Below are 18,337 nucleotides of genomic sequence, written 5' to 3'. Positions count from 1 at the left end.
TGAGAGCTAGCTAATATCAGCTAAAACTGTGTTCTGCTGCTGCTGCTCACCGTCCTTCTACTTGCTTCTGTTCAATTAACTTTTTCTCCTTCTCCATCTTTTCTTTTCTTTTCTGGAAGCCAGATTTCCCTTTCTTGGGAAAAGACATGACTGACTCTCCTGCCTCCAGCTCTGGCTGTCGGCATCTGCAATGTCTCATAGCTGTACATGCGGCCATGCAGCCCCTGGCCGCTGGTGTGGACTAAACCACTTTGCACATTTTAAGGGGTGATAGATGCCTCAGAGATTATTCAGTTATTATTTTTAAGGCGAAATTCTGTTTCTTAACCTCTTTATCCAGGTAAAGGGAAGTTTATTAAGACATTAAGTAAGTTGGGGGGAAAAAAACAACAACAACAAAACTGTCATGCTGGGCTGCAGCTTTTTGACCCACGACATGCAGAATCATGCACGGAGACAAAGGTAAGTAAAAAAGGTTTATTATAATGTACGAAGGAGATGATGGTCTGAGATCCGATGGTTCCGGTGGGGTTCTAGAACAGAGACTGGAGTGAGTATATGCAGGTTTGACCATGAAAGAAATGAGTTTGTAGCTTACAGTTTCCTGGTTGTTGGTAAGGCTGAGAGGGGTGGGCAAGTCACGGCTGGCTGAGCTGGTAGAGCGAGAGTCAGGTGAGGCTGGGAGCTGAGTACCAGAGTTGGAGGTGTCCGAGATGGCAGGTGGGGATTGGAGAGCAGGCGGTCAGGGGTGAGCGACGGGACTGGCAGACAGGGTTGGAATCCGGTGAGTCTTCTTGCAGCCGATGGAGGCTTGGTTGGTGGAGGAGAAGTTTCCTGAGGAGGTCGGAGGAGAACAGGACAGATAATCTCAGGATGGCAAGATACACAAAATAACAAGTTTTTAGACATGAGCTAGGTGCTGGCAAAGTTCTACCCAATGCTGAGTATCTTCCGGTACTGATGAGTTGTCCCAACGCTCCTTAAATCCCCTGACCACTGATGAACAGATAGGTAGCAGCTGCTCTCCAGCTGCTCTCCAGACACACCCACCTGCACACAGAAGACTCAGCACAACACAGTTAGATTCAGCAGAAACCATGACAAAAACATTTTTATTCAAAGCTGTCTCAGGGCCCCTCCCTGCAGTGGGCCCTGGGTAAACGGTACCCTTTCCCCCCCCAGTCCGACGCCCCTGCACTCTGTGTGGATATTTCAGCTCCTTCCCAGTCATGGACCAGGACAAACTTGGTATCGATGGATTAGTGGGAATCTCAGGAATGTGAAGCTGCCACTGTTTTTCGTATTGCATGATGACACTGGTGTTAGAGGATTGTTATTGACTTGGTTAGATATTTTAAGCCTATTTTAAATTTCTTTATATTTGATCTTGAAAACGGACAATCTTATAATTTGGCTGATAATGCAGGGATTATAAAATTTAGAGTACATTTGATTCACAGAGAGAACCTGGTTTATTTCATGTCATATGTATTTAATATATCAATACATATCAGCAAAGCTTAACATCATGAACATGACAGACATGACTGAAGAGCAGATGAATATATCATGCCAGGCACTGATGAGAAAATATTACAAGGATCTCACAGCTGAATTTGAGAATGAGATGCTACACCTGAGAACAATATATGGTGCCACATTTCCACACATTCGGTCTCCTCTGCTTAATGCGCAGGATGCAATTACAGAGCATTTTTGGAGAAGTTTGTATTGGACTGACGATATTTTGCACACTACCTGTGACTGTTGCTGGGGGTGAACGGGCTTTTAGCAAACTGAAACTGGTGAAAAATTATTTGAGATCAACCCAGGATCCCAGGATAGACTGAACAGCCTAGCTCTTCTTTCTATTGAAAGCCAATAAGCCAAAGGATTGGACTTTAAAGATCTCATAAGTGATTTTGCTAACATGAAGACCCGTCAGTGGGCATTTACTGGAAAATAAATTCCAGGATTTTTGTTTGAACACATTGTTGGCAAATAAAAATAATTATATGTGAAGTCTGGGCATTTCACTTTTATTATGCTGGCATTTGTATTTGCTCAATATAGAGGTTAAACTAAGATCATATTTATTATCTTGTCTTATAGCATGACAAAAAATGTGTAAGAGAGGTATTAAGTAATTGAGCATGGGGGCCCACCTAGAAGACTTGTACCTAGGGCCCAGAATTTGGTGCTACGCCCCTGGCTGTGGATCCCACTGTGGCAACCCTTTGCCAAGTTTTTGCCCAGGAAGATCCCACATGCGGCCTGTACGGGCATGTTTGTTGGGATGGAGCTTAAGCCTGATTTATACCTCTCCATCTGCGTCGGTGCGGAGACATGCAACTCTATTATGCGTTATCACAAGGGCTCTTCGGCGGGCTCACAGAGGGTGATGGAGACATGCCCAAAATTTTAAACATTCGCTGAAATTTACGGAGATAGCTTGTGATTAGTCAGGACGTCGATTCCTGTACATTCATCACCAGCACTGCCGTTGCCTCGTTAAAAATTAAAAAAATGTTTAACGGCAGACCCAGAACAGAATAAAGAACGCATTGTGGAAAAAGTCCAAAAATTTGAAAGTTTATTCATCCGTAACTTAAGGAGTATAAATTACAGAGCAAACGTGGATGGAAATGATGGGAAACGTGGGTTTAGAGGTGGCAACCGCATGAAGAGGTGGAGGTGAATGAAGGACAAATTTGTCTGTATTAAAAATCTCTGAAATATATAAACACATTTGGTAAATAAGTACTGGAGTTCCAACCACACCCGCTTCCCTGCTGTTTCCTGTGTAGCACGCAAGTACTTAACTGCACCATGCACCAGTTTTGACAGCGAACGGCTCTTCAGTGCTGTCACCCAAGTTATTGATGAGAGGCGGAACCGTGTTTGTAGCGATAATGCTGAAATTCTGATTTTCATTCAGAAAAACCTACCTCTCACACACAAGGATGAGTGAAAACTAGTGCAGGAACCCTGTCACATAGCCCAGTCAACCTTCGTGTTTCCTTTCACTTAAAGTTTTTGCACTTCATGAGAAGACACTTTTTTGTTTACTGGACATTTGTTTTAATTTGCACATTTGGTTACTTGAATGAGTAGGGCTGATTGAGCTTAGTTTGTTACTTTATGGACTGTAATAATCAAGTTATGGCTACTAGCCAGTTTCGTGTAGAGCTCAATTAGAGCAGGGCTTGAGCCCAGTTTATTTTTAAAATTTTACTACAAGTAGGCTAATTACTGGCCCTGCTTAAATGTATGTTGGAGTGTTTTGTTTTAACTTTTGCAGCTGTTTGCACTTTACCTTACAGTTGTAGTGTTATGTTTACATTTTATGATTCAGCTGCTATTGGAGAAAAAATAAATATGGCAATTTTTTTTCATTGCCTAACTTGAAAATGAAGCAGTTGCCATATTTTTCATAGATAAGTGTGCATGAAAGGAGGTTTGTGATGTTGGTTACATAAACTATTTCTTTTTTTATTAGGGGGACCTCACATATATCGGTATCGGTTTATATCGGTATTGGAAATGAAGAGTTAGATAATATCGGATATCTGTAAAAAAGCCAATGTTGACCATCCCTAAATGTGCTATTGTGGACCAGATACATGAGTGTTATGGTGGCAGGACACCACAGAAAAGTGCTATGCCCTCTGTTGTCCCGGTGGGGAATAGCTTTGCAACGCTCCGCTGCCTGCGTTGAAGTTTCCGACACTCCATGTGCGTCTCTCCGTTGCGGAGCTCACAGAGAAGTATAAATCAGGCTTCATAATAGCGCTGCATTCCTCCACCTACTCCTGGTTGCTTTCTGAGTACTTTCCTCTGAGAGGAGACCAGACCCAGAACTTGCTAGAGGGTCTGTTCTGGAAAAACATTCAGGATCCAGGAGAAGCTGGAGAGTGTCCTCAGGAAGAGGGATGTCTGAGTTTTAATTCTGGATCTGTTACCTCCACAACCTGATCTTGGTTAAGTCAAAGGAAATGGATAGATAGAGATTAAATGAAGTTGATTTCAATGTGACTTTTGTAATTTTGTGCAACATTGTGAGAATAGTGAACTTTTTTATTTCCTAATATATCCCTGGATGTGTTTCTGAGATGTTCTCTAAATTACAAAACTTTTTTTTGGAGAACTCTAGAAGTGACTGGATACTCATGATTTCATGCATCGTGGACATTAAATGTTCTAGCTTTGCTTTGGTCTCCAACATCTCACATGTATCTGCCTCATTAGCTGCTTAATACTCTACTTTGCTCTTTTTATTTTAGTTGATTGATCATACGAAGCAGGCAGTAAACAGCACATGGCGGTTTCATTTATTAAAAACGGTTGTCTGCTCTTCGTTGGAAGAAATCTCAAGTTCTTAGAAATTTGTGACTGAAGATTAAAGTGATGAACAAACAAAATAAAAATCAATTAATTCTAGAGATTAGAGGTTGTAGAATTTCTTTGATTCCAGTAATTCTGTTAAACAGTAAATAAAACAGAACTCCGTGGTTTCTCTGCTGCTTTGCAAAAAGGAGGCTGCATGTCCTAGGTGTTGCTCATCACTTACCCACTGAAATGAATGAATGAATGAATGAATCCACCGGAAAAGGGTGGCTTGCCAACTCTGGGTTGGGAGGGAGGTCCTACCTCAAGTGGAGGAGTTTAAGTATCTCTGGGTCTCGTTCACGAGTGAGGGTAGGAGGGATCGGGAGATCGACAGGCGGATTGGTTTAGTGTCTGCAGTGATGCGGACGCTGAGCCGATCTGTTGTGGTGAAGAGGGAGCTGAGCCAGAAAGCCAGGCTCTCGATTTACCGGTCAATCTACGTCCCAATCCTCACCTATGGTCATGAGCTTTGGGTGATGACCGAAAGAACGAGATTGAGGATACAAGCAGCCGAAATGAGTTTCCTCCATAGGGTGGCCGGGCTCAGCCTTAGAGATAGGGTGAGGAGCTTGAACATTTGGGAGGGACTCGGAGTAGAACCGCTGCTCCTCCGGATCGAAAGGAGTCAGCTGAGGTGGTTTGGACATCTGGTCAGGATGCCTCCTGGACGCCTCCCTGGGGAGGTGTTTCGGGCATGTCCTGCCGGCAGGAGGCCCCCGGGTCGACCCAGGACACGTTGGAGAGGTCACATCTCCAGTCTGGTCCAGGGACGCCTTGGGGTCCTGCCGGAGGAGCTGGTGGAGAAGGCCGGGGAGAGGACGGTCTGGAGCTCCCTAGTTGGGATGCTGCCCCCACGACCTGGACCCGGATAAGCAGAGGAAGACGACAATGACAAATAATGAATGAATGAATGAATGAATGAATGAATTTAAGGTAAAGCAGCAATCACTTGGTACTTTACTTTGACTTCTTCTTCGCTTGTGTCACTGCTTGTTGGTGTGGACGGTATGAATCATTACCTAACTCACCGTGATCAGGCCCTGTCAGTGAGAGTAGCTTGTTGGCTGGGCTATGATTGGCAGAGAGCCTGAGAGCCATCTTCATCTGGCCCAAGCGGCTTTAGCTCTTAACACATGAGCACCTCCCACCCACCTCGCTTGCAGAACATGTGACCCTGAATGCCAGAGCCGTCAAACTCAGTCACCCCTTTGTTGTCATGCAAAAACACACCACTGAATGCAGAATTCACATCAAAAGAAAACAAAAAGCAAGAAAAGAAAGCACGCATGCACTCACAAAGATGTGCATGGCACAGACACAAATACCCTGCAGTGAACGTCCTGACGGCCTAATCCTACAGATTAAGGTCATGTAGGGCTGGAATGAAATCCCCTTTTTTCTTTTCTCAATCAAGCACAAGGGTCTGCTTTCAACTCTAATGGCTTTATTCCACGGCACAGCTGCAATTAAAACACATCTGAAGTCTGTCACACCTCAGAGTAAATACAGACAGAGATATCTGATGTGAACCCACCTTCACCGTGCGTGCAGACCAAATGCAGCCTGTTCTGAGGAAGGGCAGCACTCTGAAACATCTCAGTGAAAATATTAAGACTCATTAGCATACATACACATTAGTTCACACACTCGTGCACCTAATCAGGTCAAGCTGAACTATTAACCATTTAAAGACTCAAATATAAAATAACACTGATCATAATCCAAAGGGTTCTGTCATGCTGAGGGTTGGAGGAGTAGGACCCAATGTGCAGATACCCAGAACGACAAGAAGCAGGAAAGGATGTAAAATTAAACATCTTTATTAAGATGGTGAGTCCAAAGAAAACCTAGTGGGCCACGAAGCCAAAACCTAGAGACCTAAGATGGGGGAGGACAAACCAATGCTGACACGAACAATGGGCCAACCACCACACTGTGACACAGACAGGGTTATATACACAAGGGAGATAATCAGGGAAACAGGTGACAGGTGTGTGGGGAGTGAGAGCAGAAGAGATCAGGTGAGACTAATTAACTGATGGGGGAAAAGACTAGGTAAAAATCTATTTGTAGAGAACTAAAGATAAGTGAACTAATAAACCTGAAAACTAGACAGAAGAAAACACTAACAAGGATGGGATAACAAAACCTGAAATCACAAAGGGGAAACCTGAGGGAAACCAGGAGGGAGCTGAAGTCCTAAAGGGGCACAGAAACCTAAGGGTAGAACCTGGAGAGAGATGGAGAACACAAGGAGACACATGAGGGAGACGCAGAACGCAGACCATGACAGGTTCAAATGAAAACAACTGGGCTTCTTTGGTTTCTTGAAGATGTTTGACAAAGCTCCTCGGATGAGAAGCAAGGAGAAACCAAAGAGGTCCAGTTGCCTTCATTTCAACTCTTTGGATTACCATGACCTGGATGACTGAGAACCTTCACCAGCACACTGATAATAATGTTGAAATATATTAAAAAAATTGAACTATTTATTCATATTGATTACTACAACTATAATATAATCTTTATTACAATCTGTTTTATTTTATTATGTAAGTATGCACAAAAGCAATAAACAAAGCTGTGTCTACTGCAGCAGAAGATGAGGGGAGCAGGAGTGGACAGATATTTGACTGCATGGACTAAACTCTAGTCCAACTACCTCACCAACAGGCCACAGTGCGTGAGGCTGCAAAACTGTACCTCTGAGGTGGTTGTGTGCAGTAGGGAGCTCCACAGGGTATGGTGCTCTCACCCTTTTCATTCACTTTCTACACCTTGGACTTCACCTACAACACCGGCAGCAGTCACCTTCAAAAGTTATCTGATGACTTTGCCATTGTCAGCTGTAGGTCTGGGGTGAATGAGATAGGTCAGTCGTCATAGACTTTGTGGACTGGTGTGAGCGTAACCACCTTTGCTTGAACACCAGTAAGACAAAGTAAATGGTGATTGAATAAAAAAAAAAACACTCCTCCTCACTCACCACTAAACATCCAGGGTGCAGACACTGAGGTGGTGGATACCTTTGAGTACCTGGGTGTTCACCTCTACAGTAAACTGAACTGGTCCAACTGCACAGATGCTCTGTGTGAGAAATCAACATTTCACAAGTCTTTGTGGCACCATGCTTGTGCTTCCAGGTAACTGACAAATCGACTGACAAGAAACAAGATTTTTAAAGATTTATTTCTAATACAAAATGCTTTGTGCTGTTTTGGTGGGATGGAGAAGACAAGAGAGGAAGATACTGTCCTTTCAAACATCACAAAGGTAAAAGGAAATCCGCGAGGCTATTGTTGATGCATGTTGAGCTTGTTTGCTTCACAATTAGAACATATTGTTTTTCTGTTATTATCGTTTCTCTTTTGCAGACGCCTTAGAAAAAATGCAGCACAACGTGTCAGTGTCCTTTTACAGGTAAGATTTATTCTTGTTTTCTGCAAAACTAAATCCAACTAAAACAATTTAATGTTTATCTTAAGAACCGTGAGTATTTGATGTATACTTTAATGTCTATGCATATTTTAATGATGTTATTTCCATACATAATAAAAGCTTCATATTTAGTTTTTCCAGCATCTCGAGTGAGATGGATCCTGCCACTTCTCATCGGATTAATGCTGATATGTTTGGCCATACTTGGAGCCTATTTAGTACAAGGTGTCCTAAAAGGTGAGCCTCTCCTTTGATCTTTCTAAACTTTCTCTATTAAAGCATCTTATTGCAAATTCTGCTTTTCTCTCCGGGCTACGTTTGGAAGTGGTTGAAAGAAGATGATGTAAAAGGTACAATTCTGTGGACACAGTTCATTATTTAGTTCATTCATCAGTAGAAAAGTACAAATGTCTACTTGTTTCTCATTTTTGTTTTTCTGTTGGTGGAAGTTTGCATTTTGCTGTGCGTTGTTTTGGGTTTTTCTTAAGAAAGTAAAATAAAATGTTCTTGTTTTGAATCAGTCCCTTGAGTCAGATATGAAGGTATTTTATTTTGTTTATTAAAGTATTTTTCGTAGATAGTTTTAGATCCAACAATATGCAGGTAAACGTTTTTCATTAAGTTGAAAAACTTCATCAGATTTATGTGACTGAGTCAGCAGAAAGCCTCAAGAAAAATCCATCAGTTTTGAAAATGACATATTTGACATTTTACAGAGTCCTGGACGGCGTGGAAAGTGTAACACATAAAAAGAAATATTGTTCTTCTTGTTGTTGTTGACAGCTGAAATAAAGCTTTCTTAAAATTGTATTTGTTTTATCTTTTGTGTCATCACAACCCCGTTCCCTGCTGTGGTGTGACTGATGTTTTGATCACAGAAGCCATAATTGAATATTTTGTTGTGTGCAGGTGCTGTGGGTGGAGGCCATGTGGTCCTGCTGTACCCGTCTGATGATGACAGGCATCTTCCAGGCATGCTGTGTCACCTGGGCTCATCTCTTCAGGCCCTGGGCTTCACTGTGTCGCTGGACCTCTGGAGCCAGGCTGAGCTAAGTGCCTTGGGCCCTGTGCCATGGCTCCATTCCCGACTGGACCAGCTGCAAAGACAGGGGGGTAAAGTGGTGTTAGTCCTAACCAAGGCCACCTGGACCCGGGCTGAAGAGTGGGGAGCCCTCAGCAATGACGGGGTGGTGAACAGAGATGCGGGGGAAGTGTTAGGAAGAAGCTACCCTCCGTCTTCACGCCGAGTGGATGTTTTCGGAGCTTCGCTGAGCTGCATTCTTGCAGACTATTTACAGGGCCGGGCTGGTGAGAGGCTCATGCTGGTGCAGTTTGAATCCCTCCCACCCGAAGGTTTCCGTCCATTTCCGTGTCTTTTTTGTGGACTTCACGTTTACAGTCTTCCATCCCAGAGTCTGGGCTTTCTGACTGAACTTGCTGGCACCAAGCATATTGCTTCAGCATCAGCCAGACGGAAAAGGGCGGGTAGGCTCAGAAAGGCATCTTGAGCCCTGGCACAGAAGCTGTCAGGGTTCACTGCAGGGACAAATGTCTTCAGACTGGCTGGTGTGTCTCAGGGTTGTGTTGGTGGGGAAGTGGAAGACTCAGGGGAAACTGTGCCTCTACAACCAGATCTTACACCCCTATCCAGCCGAGAGACAGAGCCCAGGGCTGGTCTGATGGAACAGGTCTGACAGCTATGATTCAGCTATGGGACGAGCTGCTCATGGTGTCAAAAGTACTTCAAACTCAAACTACAGTGAGTCATGTTCTTCCAGTTCAGTTTTGCCATTTGCAAGTCATAAGAACCTGTTGTAGCGTGATGAATTGTCCTGTTTTTTGTCACACAACCTCCCTCTCAGCCGTCAACCTCCTCTAGGGAGGCACCGCAGAGCCGCTCAGACTCCATTACCCAACATCCCTAGCGCCAGGCTTCCGTTTCACGTCACCCGCCAAACCTATATAAGGAAGTGCCGCACAACGCCGGCTCACTCAGTCATCGTTCTCACCAAACTTACTAGAGTCTTAACCAGATCAGCTCTGATCACGAAGCCTGTTCAGATCAGACCAACCAGATCAGACCAGCCAGATCTCAGAATCCTGCCTGCTCGTACAGATCAGCTTCAGACCAGGAGTCGCCGTGTTCAGCTGTGTCACCATACAGCTGAACACCCGGCTCCCAGATTAAACAGCGTGTCCATTAAACCTGGCGTCAGTCACTCCGCGCTTGGGTTAAAAGCCACGCCACATCCAAACTCTTGCCCCGCTCGAGTCACCTCGTTACAGGATGACTGAGTCCACAGTTAACCCAGCGGAGTTTGATAACCTGCGTGCTCAGGTCAACCGGATGGAAGTCACGGTGGAACGCCTGGCCGCCAAGGTGGATTCCATCGCCACGGTGGTTCTCCAGCTCTCTGCTGCGCAGCAGCAGCAGACCTCCAGAGACCGAGACCAACCTGTATTCAGCCTCCCGGAGAAATGGGATGGAACGCATGGCTCACCTGAAGGACTGTTAGCCACGTTAGCCATGACGTTCGAATGTCAGCCACACCGATATGCCACACCCCGCTCCCGGGTGGCAATGCTGGTCTCCCTCCTCACTGGCCGAGCTCAGGAGTGGGCAGCCGCCATGTACAATAAGAAATCGGAAGTCTGCAATGACTATGATATGTTCGTGAACGAACTCAGGAGGGTTTTCGTTCCCCCCAGTGGCGAGACGTCAACGGAGACGCAACTCCTCCAGCTCCGGCAAGGAAACCAGACGGTAGCGCAGTACACGTCTCGGTTCCGGACCAAGGCGGCCAAGCTGAGATGGGGAGACGACGCGCTAAAGGCGATCTACCTGGAGGGGCTCTCCTCCCACATCAGAGACGGGATGATCGGACAGGAGACCCCCGGGACCCTGGACGAGGCAGCCGACCTCGCTCTCCAAATGGATTTGCGCCTCTTTACGCGCCGACCTGCTGAGCCCGCGGCAGCGGCAACCAACGATCAGTCCCGCTCAGTCAGCCCACTCACTGATGAGCCCATGCAGCTGGGACACTTAAACCCAGAGGAGAGGGAGAGGCGCTATAAGGAGGGGCTATGCGCCTATTGCGGCGCACCGGGCCATCGGCGCTTCTCTTGTCCTTCCCGGCCGGGAAATGCCGTCTCCAAGTAGGCAGCAGCAGAGGGGTCCTACTTGGGTCGGCCGGAACCCCCTCGACCCGCACCATGCTCCCAGTAACACTTCATCTCGCCCAGGGGCCCGTTGAGCTGGAGGCGCTTTTGGATTCTGGAGCAGCGGACTGTTTCATGGATAAGGATCTGGCGGCCCGCCATCACGCCCAATCTGCACCCGTCAAGGACCCACCGCCTATTTTACCTGCCCAGAGGTTCGTTGCAGCCCTTCACTGGCCAGTGGAGGACGCCATCCGAGCTGCTCTACCCACCGAGCCCGCACCGGCTGACACACCCTCCAACCGACTGTATGTGCCATCCACCTGCCGGTCTGAGGCCCTAGCATGGGGACATGCTTCCCGTTTGGCTGGCCACCAGGGGGAGACCCGCACCCTCCAGTTCCTACGTCGGGCCCTGTGGTGGCCCTCCATGGCTAAGGATGTCCATGAATACGTGGCTGCATGTTCCACCTGCGCCCGTTCCAAGACTCTGAACCAACCCCCGGCTGGCGACCTCCATCCTCTTCCTGTTCCCCACAGACCCTGGTCCCACATAGGCCTGGACTTCGTCACGGGGTTGCCTCCCGTCAACCAGCTCGACACCGTCCTGACCATCGTGGACAGGTTTTCCAAGGCGGTCCACCTGGTGGCTCTTTCCGGCCTGCCCACCGCTAAGCAGACGGCCGAAGTCCTTCTGGAGCAGGTGGTCCGTCTCCATGGGTTCCCTCAGGACATTGTCTCGGATAGAGGGCCCCAATTCATGTCCAGGTTCTGGAAAGCCTTCTGCCGGCTGGTTGGTGCCAGTAGCAGCCTCTCGTCTGGCTACCATCCCCAGACCAATGGACAGACTGAACGCGCCAACCAGCAGCTCGGGCGGTACCTGCGCTGCTTCGCCTCTTCCCAACCGACCACATGGCCAAAGCATCTCTTGTGGGCGGAGATGTCCCATAACCTCCACGTCTCCTCGGCTACTGGTCTTTCCCCATTCGAGCTGTGTAATGGTTACCAGCCCCCTCTGTTCCCTCACCAGGAACCGGAGACGGAGGTTCCTGCGGCCCAGCTCCTAGTTCGACGTTGCCGTCTCGCTTGGATCCGTGCTCGGGCTGCCATCACACGAGCTAACACGGAGTACTCACGCCAGCATAAGCGCCGCCACCGGCCTGGTCCGACCTTTCAGCTGGGCGATAACGTGTGGGTGTCTACTCGTAACATGCGTCTGCCCGCCGGCTCCAAGAAACTCAGCCCACGGTTTCTGGGTCCTTACCCCGTGGAAAGGGTCATTAACCCCGTGGCTTACCGCATCCGCCTGCCCAGGTCTCTCAAGGTTCACCCCGTCTTCCACGTTTCCCAGCTGAGACCGGTCAGGACCTCTCCTCTCGCTCCCCCCCCTGTGCCCGCTTCACCGCCTCGTGGGGTGTGCGGTGATGGTGTTTATGGTGTGCGCCGCCTGCTGGATGCCCGTCGCCGTGGCAGGGGATGGCAATACCTGGTGGACTGGGCGGATTACGGACCGGAGGAGCGCTCATGGGAACCGTCGAGGGTCATCTTGGACCCCTCTCTCATAACGGACTTCTGGGCTCGCCGCTCTGGGACTTCTGGGGCCGTCCCTCGGGTGGGGGGTCCTGTCACACAACCTCCCTCTCAGCCGTCAACCTCCTCTAGGGAGGCACCGCAGAGCCGCTCAGACTCCATTACCCAACATCCCTAGCGCCAGGCTTCCGTTTCACGTCACCCGCCAAACCTATATAAGGAAGTGCCGCACAACGCCGGCTCACTCAGTCATCATTCTCACCGAACTTACTAGAGTCTTAACCAGATCAGCTCTGATCACGAAGCCTGTTCAGATCAGACCAACCAGATCAGACCAGCCAGATCTGAGAATCCTGCCTGCTCGTACAGATCAGCTTCAGACCAGGAGTCGCCATGTTCAGCTGTGTCACCATACAGCTGCGCACCCGGCTCCCAGATTAAACAGCGTGTCCATTCAACCCGGCGTCAGTCACTCCGCGCTTGGGTTAAAAGCCACGCCACATCCAAACTCTCGCCCCGCTCGAGTCACCCCGTTACATTTTTGACCTAAAGGTCTTGCTCTATTTGCTCTGCTCGAGCAGAGACATAAAGTTTCTGACACAAGCCTGATGTACAAGATATGGGCCAAGGTCTTTCATGCACTCTGCTCATCTAAACCGCTTGCCTCCCTCTACAGCTCAAGAGAAGAAAGAGAACTCTTTTAAAATAATAATCAAATAACATTTGTTGTTACCAATAATAATGTAAGCCCAACGTTCGATCAATCTGTGAAATGACAATGTTAATTACTTGATATTATAATTCTGTGATCAGTAGTATTTTACAAGTAATATAATCTTAAACATTTGCACTAGTCACTGATGACACGTAATGTTAGTCACACAACACATTTCCTTTGTCTGATCCAATCAGAACCTTCGTTTCTGAAGCGAGGCGTGGTTTTCTGTGGTGTTTGTATAATCCCTCCTTTGCTTGTCAAATTCTGATTCGCCAGTAAACCAAAATATGACAGTTATAAAAACTATCCCACGCCACCTTTTCTTTAGTTCAACGCATTCTAGAGAAGTCCTGGACAGGCCTTCCGGACTTCCTCTTAAGCAAAAGAACCTCGACAAGCTGGATAAAATCTGTTGCACGTTACACCTGACTGCAAAGGTTCCTTCAGAATAAAAGCTGAACCTCACGGCCCCTTCAGGGTCTCGCTGATGCCAATGATAACTGTCGTGACCTGGAAGCATTCCAAGACTGGCTTGGTCAGCAACCACTGCTTTTCTACCGGCTTTGGTTCCAAAGAGGGTCCAAGAGTACCTCAACATTCTGGATCTACACGGAGGCTTCCCCTGGGGTACGTAGACAGACAGATGGCGTCTCATGTGGTTATGAATGTCCAACCGTAGTTTAGAGCAAACCATCTCACTCCCACTCAGAACTAATTGCTTCTCCGGATCCGCTGGTTCTGATAACACATTCCACACATACACCATTATCAGTCTTATTCCACCTTAGTTCCATCAGTACACATAGTGTTTGAAGTTAGTCTTGTTTAAATTGTTTAGAAATAAATCTCTTGACTATTATAAACCTGACTCTCTCTCTTTCTTTGAGTTAATACGAAGTGTTGTTCAATCCCTGCAATAAAAAGTTCCGATCTTCTGGTTAAAACATTCAAAGAGCCATCAGATTGATATTTCATTTTTTTATGGGATTTCACATTCTATGGTTCATAAGTAAGATGTAAACAACTCATTCTTTACACTGTGAAAACAGGGAAAATGCAGGTTTGCAGAAAATCTTTTTTATTGACAAATTGAGAGCTATATGGCTGAAAATAATTTATAGCATTTAGCCCTGAAACGTGGCGAAAAGACGTAAGATGTTAGAGGAGATTGTTTACGACGAAAAACTAAAAAATGCAAAGGAAGCATCTCGGTGAGGTAAACCGATGCTCATCTTGGCTGTTTCCAGCCACGCGGCTGGGTGTTTGTGTTTTTGCTACTTTATTTGTGTATAATATTTAGTTGCAGATATAACTTAAGAGGAGTGTGTGGAAAAAAATATAACCACTATGTTTTGTATATACTTATACAATTCTGTAAAATATGTAATATGTTTAGCTGTTTATCCATGAAAGGGTTGTTGGTCTTAAAGTTTGTTTAAAGGAAATGAATAAAGCATTTATGTTCTTGCTTGACAAATGAATTCTTGCTCATATTTTTGCAAAAACACTATTTCTAATTTTTGGTTTTAGAATGGGGCTTTGATGAGCACTTTCAATGTTTGAACATGTGTGTAATTGTTTGTTTTATAAATGCCTTATTATTAAAAATAATACAAGCATTTGTTTGCAGCATTCAGTTAAAACATGCACAACAAATAGAAACCCCAGCTAATTCCAAAAATCTTTGCAGCATTACAGGTTTCCAGCATACTTGTGCATAATCAAGAATGCAAAGTAACCATAAAGGAGGGAAAAATACATAAACAAAAAATGAATAAACCTATTAAAGCAGCAACTTGTGCGTTAACTCTGTTTTATATATTTCATATAAACTGTATATTTACATGACATTTGCTTTTTTATTTTTGTTTAAGAAATAACATTTTTAACCCTTGTCACACCGTTTAACTTTTGTAACAACTTTGATCTTGGTGCACTGCACAAAAACGGGCTCTGGAGACCAAAGTCTTTAAAATTGCACAAAATGTTGTAAGTTACAATTTTGTTTACATGAGTTTCACCCTTAGCTTCAATCCTTAAAATCATAATGAAAGTTTTGTGTGTTTCTGTGATATAACCCCTTTAATACAAGGTTAAGCACCTGGAATGTAAAAAAAAATTGAAAAACTAAAAAAAGGAAATTATTTCTTGTGATGTGTCCAAAGGTCTTGTTTTGGGAGTGAATTGTCAGAGCCTTAAGTGTCACAAATATGCATAAAAATGTTGTTATTTGCTCTTAATTTTTTTTATGGTGTCAGATTTCCTGAAAAAAAAATCACTCCTTTCTCCCTTGTGCACAAAAAGTGCATTCAATTCAATTCAATTCAATTCAATTCAGAAATACTTTATTAATCTCAGAGGGAAACTGATTGCTGCATAGAATGCAGTTTTAAAATGATAAAATATGTCACAAATCCCATTATTCACATGAATTTCATCCTTGGCTTCAGTTCTCACAAAACTAAATTAAAAAAATGAGTGTGTTTCTGAGGTTTAACCCCTTCAATCCCAGGTTTATGGTAAAAAAAACTGAAAAATGTAATAATTTGTCATGGTCTGTGGCCCTCTGTCCCCAGCCTCCTCCTGTTCTCATCCAGGTTCTCCTGCTTATTTCTTTCCCCATTTAGTTTATTGAATGCACCTGCCTTCCCTCCAGATCTCACTCACACCTGTTCCTCGGATCACCTCCCTCTGTGTTTAAAAGCCCTGTCTTGTCCCTCAGTGTTTGTCGGTCGATTGTTGTGAGTCAGCGTTGTTTTGTTCCCTCGTCAGGTTCTAGTCTTTGTGCTCATTATTGAGCTTTTTTTTTTTTGGCTTCCTGATTTTCAGTTTTCTGGATTTGATTCCTGCATCTAAGTTATTTTTGTTGCCACCTTAATAAAAGGATTTGGCCTTTTTTCAACTGCTCTTGCCTCAAGTCATTCTGGGCTTCTGCGTTTTGGGTCCTAACTTCTCCTGCTCAGCGTGACAGAATTTTTGTGTGTTATGCACAGAGGATGTTCTTTGTGAATGAGCCTTGGTGTGGCACAAATATGCATAGAAATTGTTCTGTTGACTCTGTATCTCTTGTGTAGTTATATTTTCTGATAAAAGTCGCCTTTCATCTTGGTGCACAAAAACATGATCAAACCAACCTTCATATTTGAATATTATTACAGAAGTGTTTCTTTTTTACATGAATTTCATTCTTAGCTTCAGTCGTCACAAAACATGACAAAATATATTTGTGTTTCTGAGATTTAATCCCACAGGTTAGACTACTATTTATAAAAGAGAGGACTCGAGGTGATTGGGCGACGAAAACATACTTGAAAAACCAGACTGGCATGATGTTGCGTTGTTAACCAGCAGGTTTGAGTGTTGGAATCAATATCAGCAGACCTGGGATAGTTTCCTCTGAGAAAGAGTCTAGCGACTCGGTTACAACAGGTGGGGCTGGAGGCGCACACAAAGTGCCTTAATCTAAGGATGATCTCAAAGCCAGTTTTTTCCTGGAAGATTTACAATTTTCAACTGATTCCTCCAGTGAGTTGGCCATGCCAGCCGGTTCCAGTACTGGGCCCAGTCTTGAACAGAACTAGTTGATCACCTGCAGCAGCAGCTGATGCCAGCAAAGAAGTCTTTCCTTCTGTTCCTGACCACCTTGTTGTTCTCCTCTAGCTTCTCCCTGTCCTGTGAAACCATGAGCCTATTTTTCTTCCATTTTCTTTCCGCTTCCTGCAGTCACACCTAATATCTCTGATTTATTTTGCCATCCATGCTCTGACCTGGCCCTATGTTTCTAGTAGAAAGAGAAGCAATCTGGTTCAGAACAGATTCACACAATAAGTACAATTAATACAATACAAATGTACAAATAATGTAGAAGAAGGCTTTTGGGGTTGATGGATGCTGAGTATAACTTTGGCCATTTAGTAGAAAAACTTCCTTTTAATGGCCTGTAACTAGACATATAACTGCAAATTATGTAACTGCTGCTTAGAGTTAACAGGGATTTTAGTCATTTTTACCAGATTTTTGAAAAAAAAAATCAAATAAATAAACAATAGAACTTATACAGGTTTTTTTGTATCAAATTCAAATAACACAAAAACCAATCATTTTTATTGTTTATTTTCAAACATATGTAGAAATGTTGATTGTTGCACAGATTCCACAGAAACCGGTGATTCCAACAGACTGATTGGATCGTTCAAGACGTGTTTTTTCGAGGAGGATTTTGTTTGCAGGTAGGATTTTTGAGAAATAAATTATTTAAATGCTTCAGTGACACAATCTGAATATGCTAGGATGACTTTAATTCAAAATGTTATCATTTTAATTGAAGAAGAACTCTGAAGAAGACATATTCTGTCAAAATGTTAGTTATGTTTGTTTTGCACCTGTTAAAGTACTAAGGACCAGTGTGTGTGAGTGTTTTGTAGAGCCATACCCTTAAAGTAACCCAATGATTTTGTCTTTCAGTCATGGACAGGGTGAACTTTAAAAAAGCGGACCCAGTTAAAAAGTAAGCACCAAAGCTTCACACACACCGTCACTACATTCAGACAAACTGCTTTAGCTATTTCGTCACCACACAGCACCTTTCAGATGTTTGTGGTTCTTTGAGGTTGCCTTGTGCTTCTCTGCCATCTTTGCAGATACCACGATTACAAAGAGACATGGGACGAGCTCCGCCTGTGCGACAAAAAGGACGACCGGATCCAAATTCGAAAAGAGGTTGAGGTGTGAAATAGAAATAGCCTACAGTTATTTCCATAGGGCTAATCTTTAAGAGCCTCTCTCATGTAAATGGAGGTTACGGGCCATCAGAACAAGTACCTCACATCAGCTGTTTGATTAGTTAACACCCACTAGGAGACGTATCTCCTCCCCATCCAAAGTTCCAGAACGGGCTTATTTGTTGTTTTTAGTTTTGGGGGTTTCAGTCTGAGATGACTTTATTTTAAACATGACATTTAGTTTTTCTTTTCTTTTGTTCTCAGAAAAAGTTGGCCTACCAACCGCCAGGGGCAGGCCAAAAGGCCCCAAAACAGCCCAGTCTACGCCCCCAACACCAGCTGGCCGGCGGTGGCTGCTCACCTCCAGGGGGAGTTGCACCAGC

The 18,337-nt window shown here is 44.9% G+C and overlaps 1 pseudogene; it reads left to right on the top strand.

The window, feature by feature from the left end:
* The first annotated feature begins 6,272 nt into the window (after positions 1 to 6,272).
* LOC107390995 (uncharacterized) lies at positions 6,273 to 9,521 on the top strand (annotated as a pseudogene).
* Positions 9,522 to 18,337: the final 8,816 nt, after the last annotated feature.

This window comes from Nothobranchius furzeri, chromosome 15 (assembly GCF_043380555.1).
Source record: "Nothobranchius furzeri strain GRZ-AD chromosome 15, NfurGRZ-RIMD1, whole genome shotgun sequence".
In the NCBI taxonomy this organism is placed as follows: Eukaryota; Metazoa; Chordata; class Actinopteri; order Cyprinodontiformes; family Nothobranchiidae; genus Nothobranchius; species Nothobranchius furzeri.
The sequence above is the reverse complement of the archived record's forward strand: the minus strand, read 5'-3'. Positions and strand labels throughout refer to the sequence as shown.